The 14,825-nt window shown below is 36.3% G+C and overlaps 1 protein-coding gene across 1 annotated transcript in view; it reads left to right on the top strand.

Moving 5' to 3' along the window:
- LOC135167334 (SPEG neighbor protein-like) overlaps positions 1-14,825 on the top strand; it is a 38,400-nt gene that overhangs the window by 7,984 nt on the left and 15,591 nt on the right. The gene's annotated exons all lie outside the window — the stretch shown is intronic.

The following is a 14,825-nucleotide window of genomic DNA, read 5'->3' as shown; positions in this document are numbered from 1 at the left end:
TTGTGATAAAACTAACTTTCATCCCTCGTTTCGCCCACTAGAGGTCTAATTTTTACCTAAAAGTTATTTCCGTGTGGAAAGAATCCCAGGTTTTTGTGGAGCTCAGGGTTAAGGCTGTTCATGCATTTTTTACTGTTTCGTGATAATTTCCATTATGAAATTGGTGAATTAAATTGCATGAGAAAAATTGAAAGACACATCATGAATATTCAGCGTCATTCAAACGATATTTTATACAGAGTTGTTTTGGTAATTATTCAGTACATTCACACCAGTTGGAGACCCAACCAGCTTCCATGGTAGTTTTGGGCTGGTGTCAGTGGACTAACTCATTACCATTATTTTTTCAAACACTCTTTATTCATAAATAATTCGTTGAAATTGTTGAACTTTCGAAAAACCGATTTTTTCGTATCGATCGATCATTGGTAAAATATTTGATAAAAGTGAAGTTGTTAGGATTCTGCATAAGCGATTTTAATGATGAAAAATAGATTCCTTTTGAATTATTTATAGCAAGTGATAGTCATTTTCCGAAACTGCACCTTTTGTCTTCCTTTATCAATCTTTAATATTGCGATTAAACTTTAAATGGGGAAAAATATTTTTCAATAAAAATGTTGTAGCAGTTGTCGTGATCGTATGATAAAGGAAATCTCAGTGGCTATTCGTCTTTTTCAAGAGAACAATTTCCTACGTTCAACGGATCTCTTACTTGTGAATATTATTAATAGATTTATCCATAAATGCTAAATCTGTACGTAAAATAGATTATAAAATAACTTATTATAACCTACTATACCAACAGTTTCATATATTGTGTATATCTATGTATTTGTTGTAGCATAATAAACTCATCGGTTTTAAAATGCTTAAATAAAAAAAAAAGAGAACAACTTCTTGAAAAATATATGAAACACATTAAGATCTTTTCATTTTAAATACGAGAATACGTTCTCGTTAACACGTTCGTTTAGCGTTTATTGAAAATTAAAAATTATCCGTAAACCTTAAAAAATCATTGCTTCCAGCTTTTTTTTTTTCACTCAATCATAAAATACCGTGCGACCCACTACGTTTACTAGAGCGCTACGACCACTCAAGAGTTAATCTATCGATCGTGTTCCCTATTCCTCAAATACGTGTGCGTGTTTTATGTTCACATTTCGATTGATCTTCTGTCATTTTAAAATGAGAATTGCGATGTTAATGATCTGTGGCACGAATTGAATAAATAAGTCCGCCCCCTCTTCTGGAATCCAACGTCTATCGGTTACAATATAATGACTTAGCGAGGGTTCGTGAGGGTTGTATCACAATAGATCTATCGGGAGATATCCGCAACGTTTACAATTGTCAAAACAAGAAGAAGTGAAGCACAATTCTATAAAATATGAATAATCGATTTATAATTGCCTCCGTGATTTAGGCCGGAAGAAAATAGAAAATTTTTACTTTTTCTTCAATTCCTTCTCATATTATACGGAAGGAAAAATATGTCAGTTGAGTACAGAGCTTTTTTAAATAAATATAATAATGAACGCATTTTTTATTTTTTTTTCGTGTTTATCAATTATAATTACGTATATAATATGTGAATAACTGGCTGAAGGCCTTCGGGCGATGGCCAGTTGCACATTCTCGCGTGAATTTGCAATAAATTTTTTTTACAAAATGTATATGTCCATTTTCGTTATATTTGACGCTTGAACGTAGTATTCCATATTCAACGGTGAAATCGATGAAAATTGGTGTTTCCCACGATTCTATAATCTACTGCGGATATACTGAATAACAAAAAATCATTAATGTTCAATATGTGCGCTAAAGGTCTCATAAATAATTGAAAAATTTTAGTAGAGTCGCCCACGGAAAAATATATATGAGGGACAAATATCGTTTGTTAGTTAAGCCTCAAGTAGATGGATCGTGTGACATTTTATTCCTCATGTATGTTTTTCCGTGTGGGTCCAGTCTCATATCTCCTTTATATTCGATTTTTCACCCCCAATAACACAAAAATTATTCTTATAAATGGAATTTCAATGCTCGTTGAATTCGTTTATCACTTGCCAAACACGTTGGGGACACGAAGGGGGGGGGGGGGTTGGGGTACATAGGACGTAATAAAATCATTGAGCGCCAATTTTTCTGCTCAATAACTCAAGTAAATTTTTTCGCGTCAATTGCTGACCGAGATCGCTTAATTTTCCATGCAAAACAATAAGGCATTTTCAATAATTCGGAAAACTTTGATCGCAACTCTCTGGAGACCTAACTTTTCTCCTTCTTCTTACCATTAAAAAAAATATATTTTTATAAATCGAGTTTTATTGCTCGTTGAATTTACTTATAAAACTTGGTTCTCGTAGTCTGGAAAAAAACTTTTCTCCACCGAACACAATTTTCCTCAGATGCGGAGGGAGGTAGACGAATCGATTTCATTATCAATTCGCAAAAGGGAGCAGTTGAAATGGCCCCATGAGTTTCCACAGTGAAGTTTTCGCGGTAAACTTTCTCACTGACTGATACGTTGTGGAGAAATCAAAAGTTTAGGATAAGGCATTACGTTTGAGAATGGCCGTTGATTTTGAAGTGAGTGGATGCTTGAGTGAAGAGATCTGAAATCCGTACCGTTTCATAAGGAGGTTGTGCAGTTACCTTCATTCGACATAAGGTTGAAAATGCACGAGGTCGAACTTGAAGTATTTTCATTAAGTTCAAATACAAACAATAGCTAACGTTATCTTGAGAAAATTACTCACGGAAATTCAGAAAATTTTGTTACTCGAAAATGAATATTTGGGGAAAAATCTTGATGTATACCATCTGGACGGGGAGAAAATAAAAAAAACAATCAAGTGCGTATTCCATAATCTGCCAGTGAAAATCTGGGACGAAATGACAATTAACCCCTTTTTACACCAAGTTTCGCTGGAAAAATTGGACTTGGGAGGGTAATTTTTGTGATAAAACTAATTTTCATCCCTCGTTTCACCCTTAGATGCCCAATTTTCACCTAAAATTTAATTCTGTATAAAAATTACGGAACAGTTACGCATTTTTTCATTGAACGTTCTATACTTTTTCCTGAAAGTTCGTAACTGTTCCGTAATTTTTACTGAATACTATTTTCACTGGCAAATTACGGAACAGGCGCGTAATTATTAATAATTTTTCCCCCATATGAGGACTCCTTTCTCAAAGCAGACACCCCCTAAAACTTACATATATGTACACATTCTGAAGCAAAGACTATTAAAAAATTACCAGCGAAGAATTCAAATTTTTTATTACGGAAAAGTTCATCTCGCGCATGACCCTCCTACATTCAGAAGTGATCGGTCAAAAAAATATTACGGCATCGCTCCACATAGAAACTTACCGAGAGGAAGGGAGAATGCCCATGAAACGTGCCCACACAGACATCCACCCTTCGTAACCAATCAGAATGGAGTTAAGAGAATTGGCGGGAAAATTCAGCTGTATGATTGATTACACGGATCTATCTTCGTGTCGGTTACGTTCCATGGGATTCCCCGGACTATTGAAGAATTGATCCGTCTCAAAGTACTTCATCCATGATAACTCTCAACTATCACTATTTCGGTTAAAAATACGTCTCGATGAAATAGAATGTGGGAAATGCCTTTAACATTGGAATCTATTGAGAAGGCTTGATATGTGTGGACAAAAACGAATCATCTGTCTACATCTGTTTTCAGTCCATCTCAGTATGTTATAAATTTTATAGTTTTTCTCCAAACAGTACCGAAATGTTTACAATGGTTTTAATAAATAGAACCAGAGAGGAAACAGAAAGGAATCAATGAACAAGGGCCTTTTGTCAAATGGGTCCAGAGTGTCAAATCTTTGGTCACTGATCAGTGAGTCTGTTGATCTGGAGACATCATACCAGAAAGATATACCTTCTGCGTGCGATAATAAAAAATTAAAGTTAATAGTTAAATTGTTTTTATATTATTAAGACAATCCCTACCCATAATTCAATAGAATCCAATCGAACGACCCATTGCAAACGTCTCCGGGAGGTGCGAAAAAATTTGGGCCGTTTATGACCGAAACAGCCCACCACGTGGACAACCCAAAGAACGAAAGGGCCTTGTCTTTGGGTCTGACCTCTCACCCTGGACGAGCCGAGGGTGGGGGCACTCTCAAACGGTCTCTTGACGAAAGCACACGGGATTTCCAGTCAGTAGTCTTTAAACGAGACTTTTCCTAAAAATTGCATATGACTAAATCGGAATAAACATTGTGACATTTAATTAAATAGTGAAAGTTATTAATTTCCTATAAAAATTTCCACTATTCAGTAAATACTCATCTTTATAATTTTTACTGAACCATTTCTCATCGTCCATAAATACAGGATGTCTAATGAGCCTCCAAACGATTCGTTCCACGACATAATAATAATTACGAAGCAGATTTCGTTGAAAATCCTCTCACTATGTCGTAATACTGCACTATCACCTCCCCTGGCCATAATAATTTTTTCCTATTTCATCCTCTACGTGCGTAGTTGCGCATGTAAAACAGTTGAAGTGTTGAAGGTACCCTGGGCTGAACTCCAAAGATAGTTTCCATACATGTGAGCCATAAAATAAAGATCAAATGGGCTCCGAGTTTCTTTAAAAAAAGCCGCTCTAGTAGTTGATGTTGAGTTTAACGTTTTCCAAGATCAAATGGAGAGGATAAATATGCACTATTTATATGAAATATTTATGTAGCTTGCGAAAGTGAGTATCGGCTTGGTGCTTACTATGGTATGGAAGAAAACCCATTGCCATCGCGACTACGTGAGAAATCATTCAGGTGGTTCGTGGAACACGTGAGGTAGGCTGATATAATCGTAAAAAGAGGGGGATCGTATATCTCGGGTTCACTCGTGAGAACTGACACGAGTTGAATGCCGGCTAAAAGAGTTGATTCAATATTTATCGTTCCATTTCGATATGCAGGCAATGGTTTTTTTTTTCCTCTCGAGGAACTTCTTAGAACAGAGAGTTTCCAAGAGGGAGAATGGTAAAGGAGGGGGAGGGGAGGGGGGGGGAAGGTTGCAAAGGATGCGGAAATTGGTGCTGAAAACTGTCCTATTGGAAAGTTAGTGGAAATTTGGGCTTCCGGTTGGTAAGGGAATAGCTATTTAGCTCTCGACATGTTTAAAATATAAAACAACTCGGTTCGCTCGATTAGATAACGATTTTCCGGCCTAACATAAATTAAACTTTCAGATGGTGTAAATATGTATGTGTACAAGTTTTTTTTATTGTTCAATTATGAGTTGATAAATTCAGGGGAATAAATAATTTTTTTTTCACAATTGTATGCTAATAAATTTCAGTGAATTTTTCTTATCTTTGATTTTGCAAAATCTGGATTTAACGAACGATAGCTCAATCAATTTGTTCAGATGTTCGTCTGACTGACTGATTTTTTTTCATTTAAGCTCATACGTTTTGAAAAAATTCTATCGACATTTTATGGAGGGGCTGAAAGGAGGACTAGAATCGCAATAGAGACAATCGGTTATTGTATAAAGACGTTTATAAAAGTAATCATGATTATAATGGTCAATTTGTAAATCTGATGAGGTCAGTTGAAAACCGACCTTGTTGAATTTAATTGTTCGTGGTAGAGAAAAAATCGAAATAATCAGTTAAAATCGAATTGCTAATTAATCCGGAAAAATGACAATACCGTCTGTAGTACCAAAAGAATTTCCCGTTTTTTGTTGGTATCAGACTAATCAATTTTGGCCTCAGTAATTCAGGGGGGCTATTTTTAAATCACATCAATGAGCTATTCAATTGCATTTAAAATTCATCGTCGTAGAAATTTTATTCGGAATGAAATTGCTCCTTTATTATCAAAATATAATACTATGGTGGATTACTATAGTGGGACGGAGCAATTTCCCACTTGTTTTCCAAAATAAATGTCTCTGTGTGTTTTCACATTTATGCGTTCACGTTTATCCCAGGGATATAACACGTGGCCCAATAAAAAAAATTGTTCTCGTATTGTAAAAGATAAAATCGAATGAAAACAATGATCCGTCAGGCTTGCACATCGAAAATTATCCAAAATCCCTCGCCAAAATACCTCTGGGCTTAATATGTTGATCAACTGTTGAAACAGTGGATAATAGGTCTAAATGTTGCTCCAAGCTGTTCGAATAAAATAGCAAATCGTTTAACACCGTTTCTGACAAACTTTCCAAGTACAATACCACTTATTGCACCTAAAGTTTGTTTAGTTGGGGGATTACGATAATGTGGTATACATACTCAACGATGAATTGCAGTTACCAATGGTACACAAACATGAATGGAGAATTAGTTTGGTGCAACCAAGGTAAATGGGTTATATATGAAGACCAGGTGAATTTCCAAGGAGTGCTTTCAATTCAAATCGTTCGCGTTAGTACTCTGAAACGTGACTCGTTAATAGACGTAAGAAAATACATTTAGAGAGGGAAACAATGATGTTAGAAATAAGAGGGTAAATACACACGGGGATTGTACGAGTCCAATGATTTATTTATTTTAGCGAGAGCTGTTTACTATTTTGCTGTATAGAAAATTGAAATCAAGGTAGATGGGGAGAATACATTCTTCCTTTGGGTATTTTTGGAAATTTAATGGAAAATGTTATTATAAATTATATGAGAGTGATATTAAGTCGCAATAAATCTTCACTCAATTTCGCGTATTAGGTTGAAAAAAGAGATGAAAATTCGAGCGCTGGATTCTGTCATCAGAACATGAATATTCATAGACAATACGACCAGAATTTCTAATTGTTCACTCAATGGCCCATACTTTTTTAAATATTTTTCGCGGAATAAGTGAATGGAAAAATCAAGTGTTCTGCTGATTTTCAGATCATTTCATTAGAAAATCAATGAGATATTTTATTCTTTAGTGATGAGATTCCTCGCAATTTGAGTGGAAATTTAATACCATAAAAGAGCTCGCCCTTTAGCGCAGAAAATTGTGAGGAACATTTTCAGCGCTGTATATCTCAATATATCTCCAAAGCTCTTCTTCCAGTTTCCTTTCATCCTCCATATCACATACAACTTCCCTTTTAATGACATAAAATATTTAAAAAAGTCTCGAGCGCGGATCATCAAATATTCCCAATTTCCAAGAAGAATATTCTCCTGTCCAAGGAGACCATTAATCACCCGGACAGAAACGTCAGAAAGTACAACAATTATCGGAGCATGTGATGGGACTAGAGCATTAAAGCCCCAGCGGTGATCCAATATCCAGACAGGTGTGCCTAATAAATGTGGACAATCTGACATACATACCCCAAGCAACATAAAACAGCGTTGTCAGTCTGACTAGCCATATAATTACCCCTAACATTCAGAAAGGCTATTTACACTGGTGACTACTCACGCGAGAATATATCCAGGGCCGGTGTTTAATCAGTTTGACGTAAGACCTCACGCTTTTTCCTCACTCACGTCAGCTGACCCTTCACTCCGACATTGATTAAAACGTTTAATGAAAGGTTTCCCGCTAATAAGAAATCTTCATATCTCATCCCCTTTTTAGAGGGGCAAATAAAAATGTCAAAGACCTCGCATTTTAATCACCGACGCGGGGAAATTACCTGATACGCCGCTCACCCTTTGCTTCACATCACAGAGCAATATTTATGCATGGGAATACCATTTATTTAAACTAAACTTTGTGTGGAAAGATAAATAGGTTGATCAGATATCGTCATGAGACCATAAAAAGCTTCATTTTTTCACTGCAGCCATTTTTTAGCCACCCCTTTGCGTCTCTTTTCGTGGAAAAGTCATTCAAACATTCCATCAAAGTGTTGAACACATCCGCAATTCCATCAAAGATTGAAATATTTCACAGGTAATGACTCTACACACACGGAGAGAAAAATCTGATAATTTTTGTGGGGTGAACTGACAGGCTTGAGTTTAGGAAAATTTCTATATCGAACTCGTAAAAATTCAAAGTCTGATGCAACATTTCCCATGAGGAAGATCAACGTCGGAAATAATCGGCTATAGTCGGCGCTAATCGGTAACCAATCGCAATGAGTTATCAGGAAATTGCTGTGTGACGCAGTAAAAAATGAAGGAAGGTCTAATAAAATAAACTGACCTAGATGGGAATTTTCAAAAGATTTCCATCAATGTTTCATTTGACGTCAAATAAAAAACGATAAACCTTCGAATTTTGTAGTGCTGTTTTGTAAATTTTATGAAGTCACATATTGTTAATTACAAAAGTTAATACAAAATTAGTATCGATTGAAATTTTTACATGGAAAGAAATTTTAGGTAAAAACTAGACCTCCAGGGAGCGAAACAAGGGACGAAGGTTAGATTTATCACAAAAACTATCCGCCCAACCCAATTTTTCCAAAAAAACTTGACCCAAAAAATTTCATCCAAAATTTCGTTCCCTGTACGTGTGAGTAAAACTCATTCCAGTATTCTAGCCCATTGCCCCTCCATTCCACCGCCCGTCACACTAATTTTTCACCGACTCTTCTCTCCCCGTATGACCTGACTTTCCTCCCCGACATGTCGCAGTTTAAAATACCAAATAATTTCCTCCCCATCCTCATCCTCGAAATTAATCCACAAAACTCATCCCACAAATTCTTGACAACATCACCGTAATTCGAAACCACTTCTCAATGATTAAAGCATCCCACCAGGAAATCGAATAACACTGTGCTTTAATGGTTCTTCGTTAAATTCCTCTTGTTACGTAATACGAGAATAGTTAATTGGAATCGTTGTTTCACGTTGCTACCAAACGTGATCATCAGATACTATCCTTAGTCGGTTTCCCACCGCGTCCACTAAATGTAATTAAATTTCAAATTAAAAGGTAGCGAAAAAATCTCGCGCCAGCGGCACAGGGGGTGGGTTTCGGGCTAGGGGGGGTGGCGATGGTGGTAATGGTGAATAGTCAAGTGGTTGGAAGGGGGAGGATTAAGAGACAGTGAGAACATAAACTGAAAGAGAGAGAGAAAAAAAAATAAAACTCGCTTTTCTGTCTTTCGTTAAAAAAAAAAACCCATGGAAGTAGTTTTCTGGTAGCGGCAGGAATGGAGAACTGCGAGTAGTTAACGCCCCAGTCCCTCTCTTTCGGGTTAAACTCGTGGCCGTTTTGAGAGAATTAAGCATGCCACACACATATATACAATACGGAATGAAGATTAAATGATGCAACGTGGCTTTTCATACTGACCCACTAGACAGATGTAGATGAACGGTGAAAATGTTGTACATTAGGGAGAAAAGATTGCGGAGAGAATATAGGGGGAGGGGGAGGGGGATAATTTTAGTTACATTAAACTAAAGTGCAGTAATTAATGGTATTAATGAGACGTACGTAATTAAAATGGCGGAATCACGTCTGGGGAAAGGGGGAAATTCGCTGAGTGCGGAGATTAATAAATGTCGACGGTGATGTTTATTATTTGCGATTAAATGGAATGCATGAAAATATTTTAATTCTTATTGTTGTAATGGGTAGTTTAATAACCGTGAAAAAATACTAAGGAGATGAATGAATGAAACGCTTTTGTTCTAATTCTGTTTTCTCGTTTGAGAACTTCATTGTCGTGTTGTTGAAGAACTTGGGAGGTGTCATTAAGTGCTGTAGCAACTTGAGAACACTTTTGTTTTCATTTGTAGGGAGAGGAGGGGAAGGGTGAGGAGTTTGTGTGATGGGTTTGGTGAGGGATATTAGACATAATTTTTTTTTCTCTGGAGGAGATGTGGGCGTGATGAACGAGATTTACTTGGGTTCTGGTGGGCTTGAGTATTATGGATTTGTTCGTCTGGCCCTGTTGGGTAATTTTTGTTGACATTTTCGATACCGTTGTCGGAAGTTTGGTTACCGCAGAGAGGGATACTTGTAAAAAATTACGTATTTTTTTCGTGATTCCGGAGGGATGTATTGGTGGTGGAAAATCTGACGAAATTCACGTAGTTTTTTTATAAAATCACGGAATTTACGAAGAACACTCATCTTCACGTGAAAAATAAGCATTTTCCCTGAGTCATGAAATAGGCACAAATAAACATAAACTACTTCATCTTAATTTACGAGTACGAAACCAGAAATTATGTTTACGTAACAGCAATTAATAAACCCATTTGAAGCAAAAGTACGTTCCAGAAAGCGTAAAAAACTACATTTCCAACGTAATTTACATTTGCATTTTATATGTGCAATTTGATGAAAAACTCCAGATTTTATTTCTCCAATTTGCTGAAAAAAAGCCATGAAAACTGTCAATTTCCTCTTGATTACACCGTAAAATCTACTGGAGATCATTGCAATTCCAAAAAATGTATTCTTAAATTCTCAATTGAACTGAACCAGAGTAATGTGCTGCTGAACATTAATTTCTTGATTGAAAATTTAATGGCGTTGAGAAATGCTTGCCTTTTTTACATAAAAAAATATAGCTCCATTGTATTATCGCATGTAATACCACAAGAGCTCCGAAATTATCGGATATTTCCCGATAGGTTCGTTGCAAACAAATGAACGTGTCAAGTTTTCCAGTCTAAAAATCACGAGCGCGAAGCGCGAGTGATTTTTCTGGAAAACTTGACAAGCTTATTTATTTGTAGGGAACCTTGAGGGAAATATCAGATAATTTCGAAGTTCGAGTGGTATTCGGGGGATTATTTTTTGCATCCAAATCTTGGCCGATAGAATTGCACCATGAGACATAATTTTCAACGAATTGCCATTTAATCTGTCAGATACAATTGAGGGTTACTTCAACATTTGTTTTTTTTTATATATATCAACATGCAAAATTTCCAGTGTAATTTTCAAGAATATCCGCTGAAATACCGTGTTGACTATACAAAATAACGTCGAATGGTGCAATCCTATTGGCCAAGATTTGGATGGGAAAAATAATCACTAAAGTTCAACATTCCATCTTTCCATATTATTCTTCGCAATCGAGTAAATTACTGATTTCAGCCAATGAAAATATTTCCATTCAAATACCTCCATGTTTTGTTAAATTTCCGCTAGAAACTTTGCCTGAAGAGACCAAAAAAAAAAAAATTGTCCTCGAATCGTATTGCATTCCACACAACTGCATCATATCACTGGCTCTACTCTGGCCGATCGGCGTATAAATTGAGAAATGGAATCATCATTAAAAATCTCAGTGGATGAATTTCACTCTTAAAACCATAAATGCAGTATCGTCTTTACAAATTGCATATTTTTTAATTAACACATATATTTTGAAGTTGACATATGGTTATTAGTACGACCACATCATCCCATACGAGCTTCAACACCATATCGGTGCAATATTCCCAGTAATGAATGCCGTCAATAAAAGCCCTCGATTGAAATTAAAAATCGCATCACATTGGGATTACCCAACGCCGTTGGTAATTAATACTGCGTATCGACGTTACCCGTCGTCCCTTTGTCCGTATTTCACCGTCGTCCCTCTTTTCCGCAAATTCATTCGCAAAATACATCAAAGAAAAATGAAATCAATACTTCACGCAATTAGTGACGGAGGAGTAAAAAATATTCCGTATGACATCGGGGGTGGAATGAAGATATACTAATATGTAGTCTGGGTGTAATCAAGCATTGTATTCTGCGGTAGAATTTTAATTAACACTAATAGATTCCGGTGGTGAAATATAAACGGCATAATCCATCTGAGAAAATGCCCGAGATTATGCAGAGTCGGAATAAAAGTCAGTGAGGCTGTGGAGGGGGAGGTGGGGTGGCATAAATCGACTTTCATCTCTCGGAATATCTAATTGGGTGTGAGAGAGAGGAGATATGAGAATAAAAGATTAAATCACCCCTCACAGTGGAAATATTCGATTCAACTTTGAATAACAGGGTTTTTTTTTATTTAATTCAGAAAAATAGAGAATGTTTCATTTAAATCAGCCGAGGGGAATTTATACTCGGTTATTAAAAGTTGAGGGGCAGTTACTGGGGGTGAAGCCATGTGGAGTAGAAAGTTGAAACGATTATTCCCATTTTTTATTTATTTTATTCTTTTTATTTTTTTTTCTCTCCGTCGACCGGATGTTTCTGAAAGGAAAATCTCCACTGCGAGTACACTTTGGGTGACTTTTAGCATTAGCTTGGGACATTGTCAGGGTAAAGAGTGGGGGCATTCAAGTTTTATCGTCTGTACTCTCGCTCTCAGGTAGTTTGTAAATGGGTGGTATAATCATGTTGGGAATGATAGGGGCTAATTGGCTCTCTTGAGACGGTTTGATTATAATAATCCGCGTAGTCACGTATCGCATTACCATTTTTTTGGGGTTATTAATTTTGGGGTTTGAGGGGAATGAGGGTGGGATATTTGACGAGGATACAAAGGCGATGAGGGTGAGTGTTGAGAGCCAGGCATTGGACGGGGTTAATGTAGCCGGGATTATGGGCTTTTTCAGTTATTTCGGGGATCCAATGGAGTGGGATGAGTTTTAGATGATTTTCGAGAAGAAATTTTAATTCAGGGGTCAATGTTTTTAACAGAGTACGCGGAGAGAAAAGTCTATGAATAATTACTGTGCCGGGCACTAGAATAATGGAATGTCTTTTACTCACACATAAAAATTTCTATTAATACTGTTAATTTTGTAATAAATTTTGTAATTACCGATACGCGGCTTCGTAAAATTTACTGAACAGCAGTATAAAATTTGAAGGTCTATCATTTTTTATTTGAGGTTAATGGAAAATTGATAGAAAGTTTTTCAGAATTCCTAGGTAGGTCAATTTATTTAGTTGGCCGTTCCTCTATTTTTTACTGTGCTACACAGGAATTTTTCGATTGCTCATTGTGATTGGTTAACGATAAGCGCCGAATATAGCCGATTATTGCTGAAGTTGGTCTTCGTCATAGGAAATGTTGCATCAGGCTTTGAATTCTTACGAAGCTGATATTGAAGCTTTCCTAAGCCGATAAAGAAATTTTACTAGTGGGCAGAGTAATTTTTTTCGGATCTGCAGCTGGCGCCGAAATTGTAAGTCATCAGAGTAATTTTCATCGGAATGACACTATAAAAATTGTCAGGTTTTTCTCTCCACTTTCAGAAGTTGGGGCTAATGGATTGTTAATCCTTGCGGTCAGCTCAACTATGAGCTAAAAAACGCTGCGAGTCTAACTTTGGTGGACTCAGATCGCTATTTTCTGACCCAGAGATATAAAATATCGTATGTCATATGGCGATAAAAATATTATCACCTCACGGCATAATGTATTAAAGTTGCACTCGCCGAATAACACTTTTATCAGCACGATGACAATATTCCTTTATGTATATTATGTAAGACTACGTCAGCGCCTTTTAGGCTAATTTGAGAACATCGAATGGAGAATCAGCAATGTAATCGCAAAAAAATGACACAAAAAAAAATTCCTGGAGCAGTTGAATTCAAGAATGTCGAAAGAATTTTTAACTACAAAATTGTGGATTTTGCCGGACAATCAACAATAAATTCCTCTCCCCTTTTGATTGTAGAACTATTATATATCGTCACGTAATAGATTGAAAAGAAAATTTACGTAACAATTCATAAAAATTTGTATTCCAATTAAATTAAACCCTATAATTTTTATGTAATTTCCCTGGATTTTTTCGCATCATTTTCTTCGTGTATTAAACCCCGCTAATAGACTTTCACATAGTTAAAGATGGAATTAATCGATACTTCAGTTCAATCATGTCGGGATTCACTGTCGCTATGATGGGAAAATGCAACGCACCAGTCAATAGACTTGCGATGATACTTAATATTGCTGTTTATGATGACAAAATGATCGGTTTGATTGCTGCAGCGGATGCTGCTCAAGCTATCATCCAAAATGAGGCTTCGACAACCACCTATAATGTGGCTAAACCATCACAGCGAATATCGTTCCTGCAGGGAGTGCAGGCAATTATTTTTAATTTTTTATCTGAACCTAGAGGTTGTAACAACGAGAAATTATCCACTGAAAAATGCAATTTTTTAACGCCCTCGACGGGGGTGTGACGTCACACTAGAGAGGTTTAGATGTGTGTCACTCACTCATCTGATGGCCCCCAGTAAAGGTGTTAGTATAGGCTTAGTGTGACTGTCCTACCGTGACGTATTGATCTCAGTCTCGTATGCTACGCGCTCAACTTTAAATTCATTAACGTTAATATACGATATGAAAATCGTAAAACAAGTTTAGAGGGACATTTCCCTAGATACTACTCATTGTCCTGATATTGCGATTTTTAATTAGCGGTACGGAGGGGTCTATCGCGATATTTCTGGCTACGACATTGGAACATTCTCACGCTCATTATTTTTCATCATTGTTGAGGCATTGAATTACTGATTTACCGTTCGACGTATTAACAACTGAAATCTTTTTGCTGAGCGTAATTTATGGTGTGTAAACACATGTATGTCACGATTAAGAAATGGTAAATTACGAGTTTAATGGGAGCATAGTTTATGTCTTGCTTATGTGTAATACGATATGATACGAACGATAAACATCACATATTGTGGTTGAATTAATTTTTTGTTTCTCGTATTCATGTCTCGCTAATGAATACGAGAAATTGAATCATTTTTTTTGAGGGGGTCTCATGTCCATTAATATAAATGAATATTAATGAGGTGTAGTGCTATTTATTTTTAGTTGCAGGAAATATTTGAATGAGCAAAGATTTGAATTGCAAAGTTACTAATGAGGAAGATAATACAATCGTTCAGAAACGAATGATATAAATTCGAAACGAATTGATC

The sequence above is a fragment of the Diachasmimorpha longicaudata genome, chromosome 1 (assembly GCF_034640455.1).
Source record: "Diachasmimorpha longicaudata isolate KC_UGA_2023 chromosome 1, iyDiaLong2, whole genome shotgun sequence".
In the NCBI taxonomy this organism is placed as follows: Eukaryota; Metazoa; Arthropoda; class Insecta; order Hymenoptera; family Braconidae; genus Diachasmimorpha; species Diachasmimorpha longicaudata.
The sequence above is the reverse complement of the archived record's forward strand: the minus strand, read 5'-3'. Positions and strand labels throughout refer to the sequence as shown.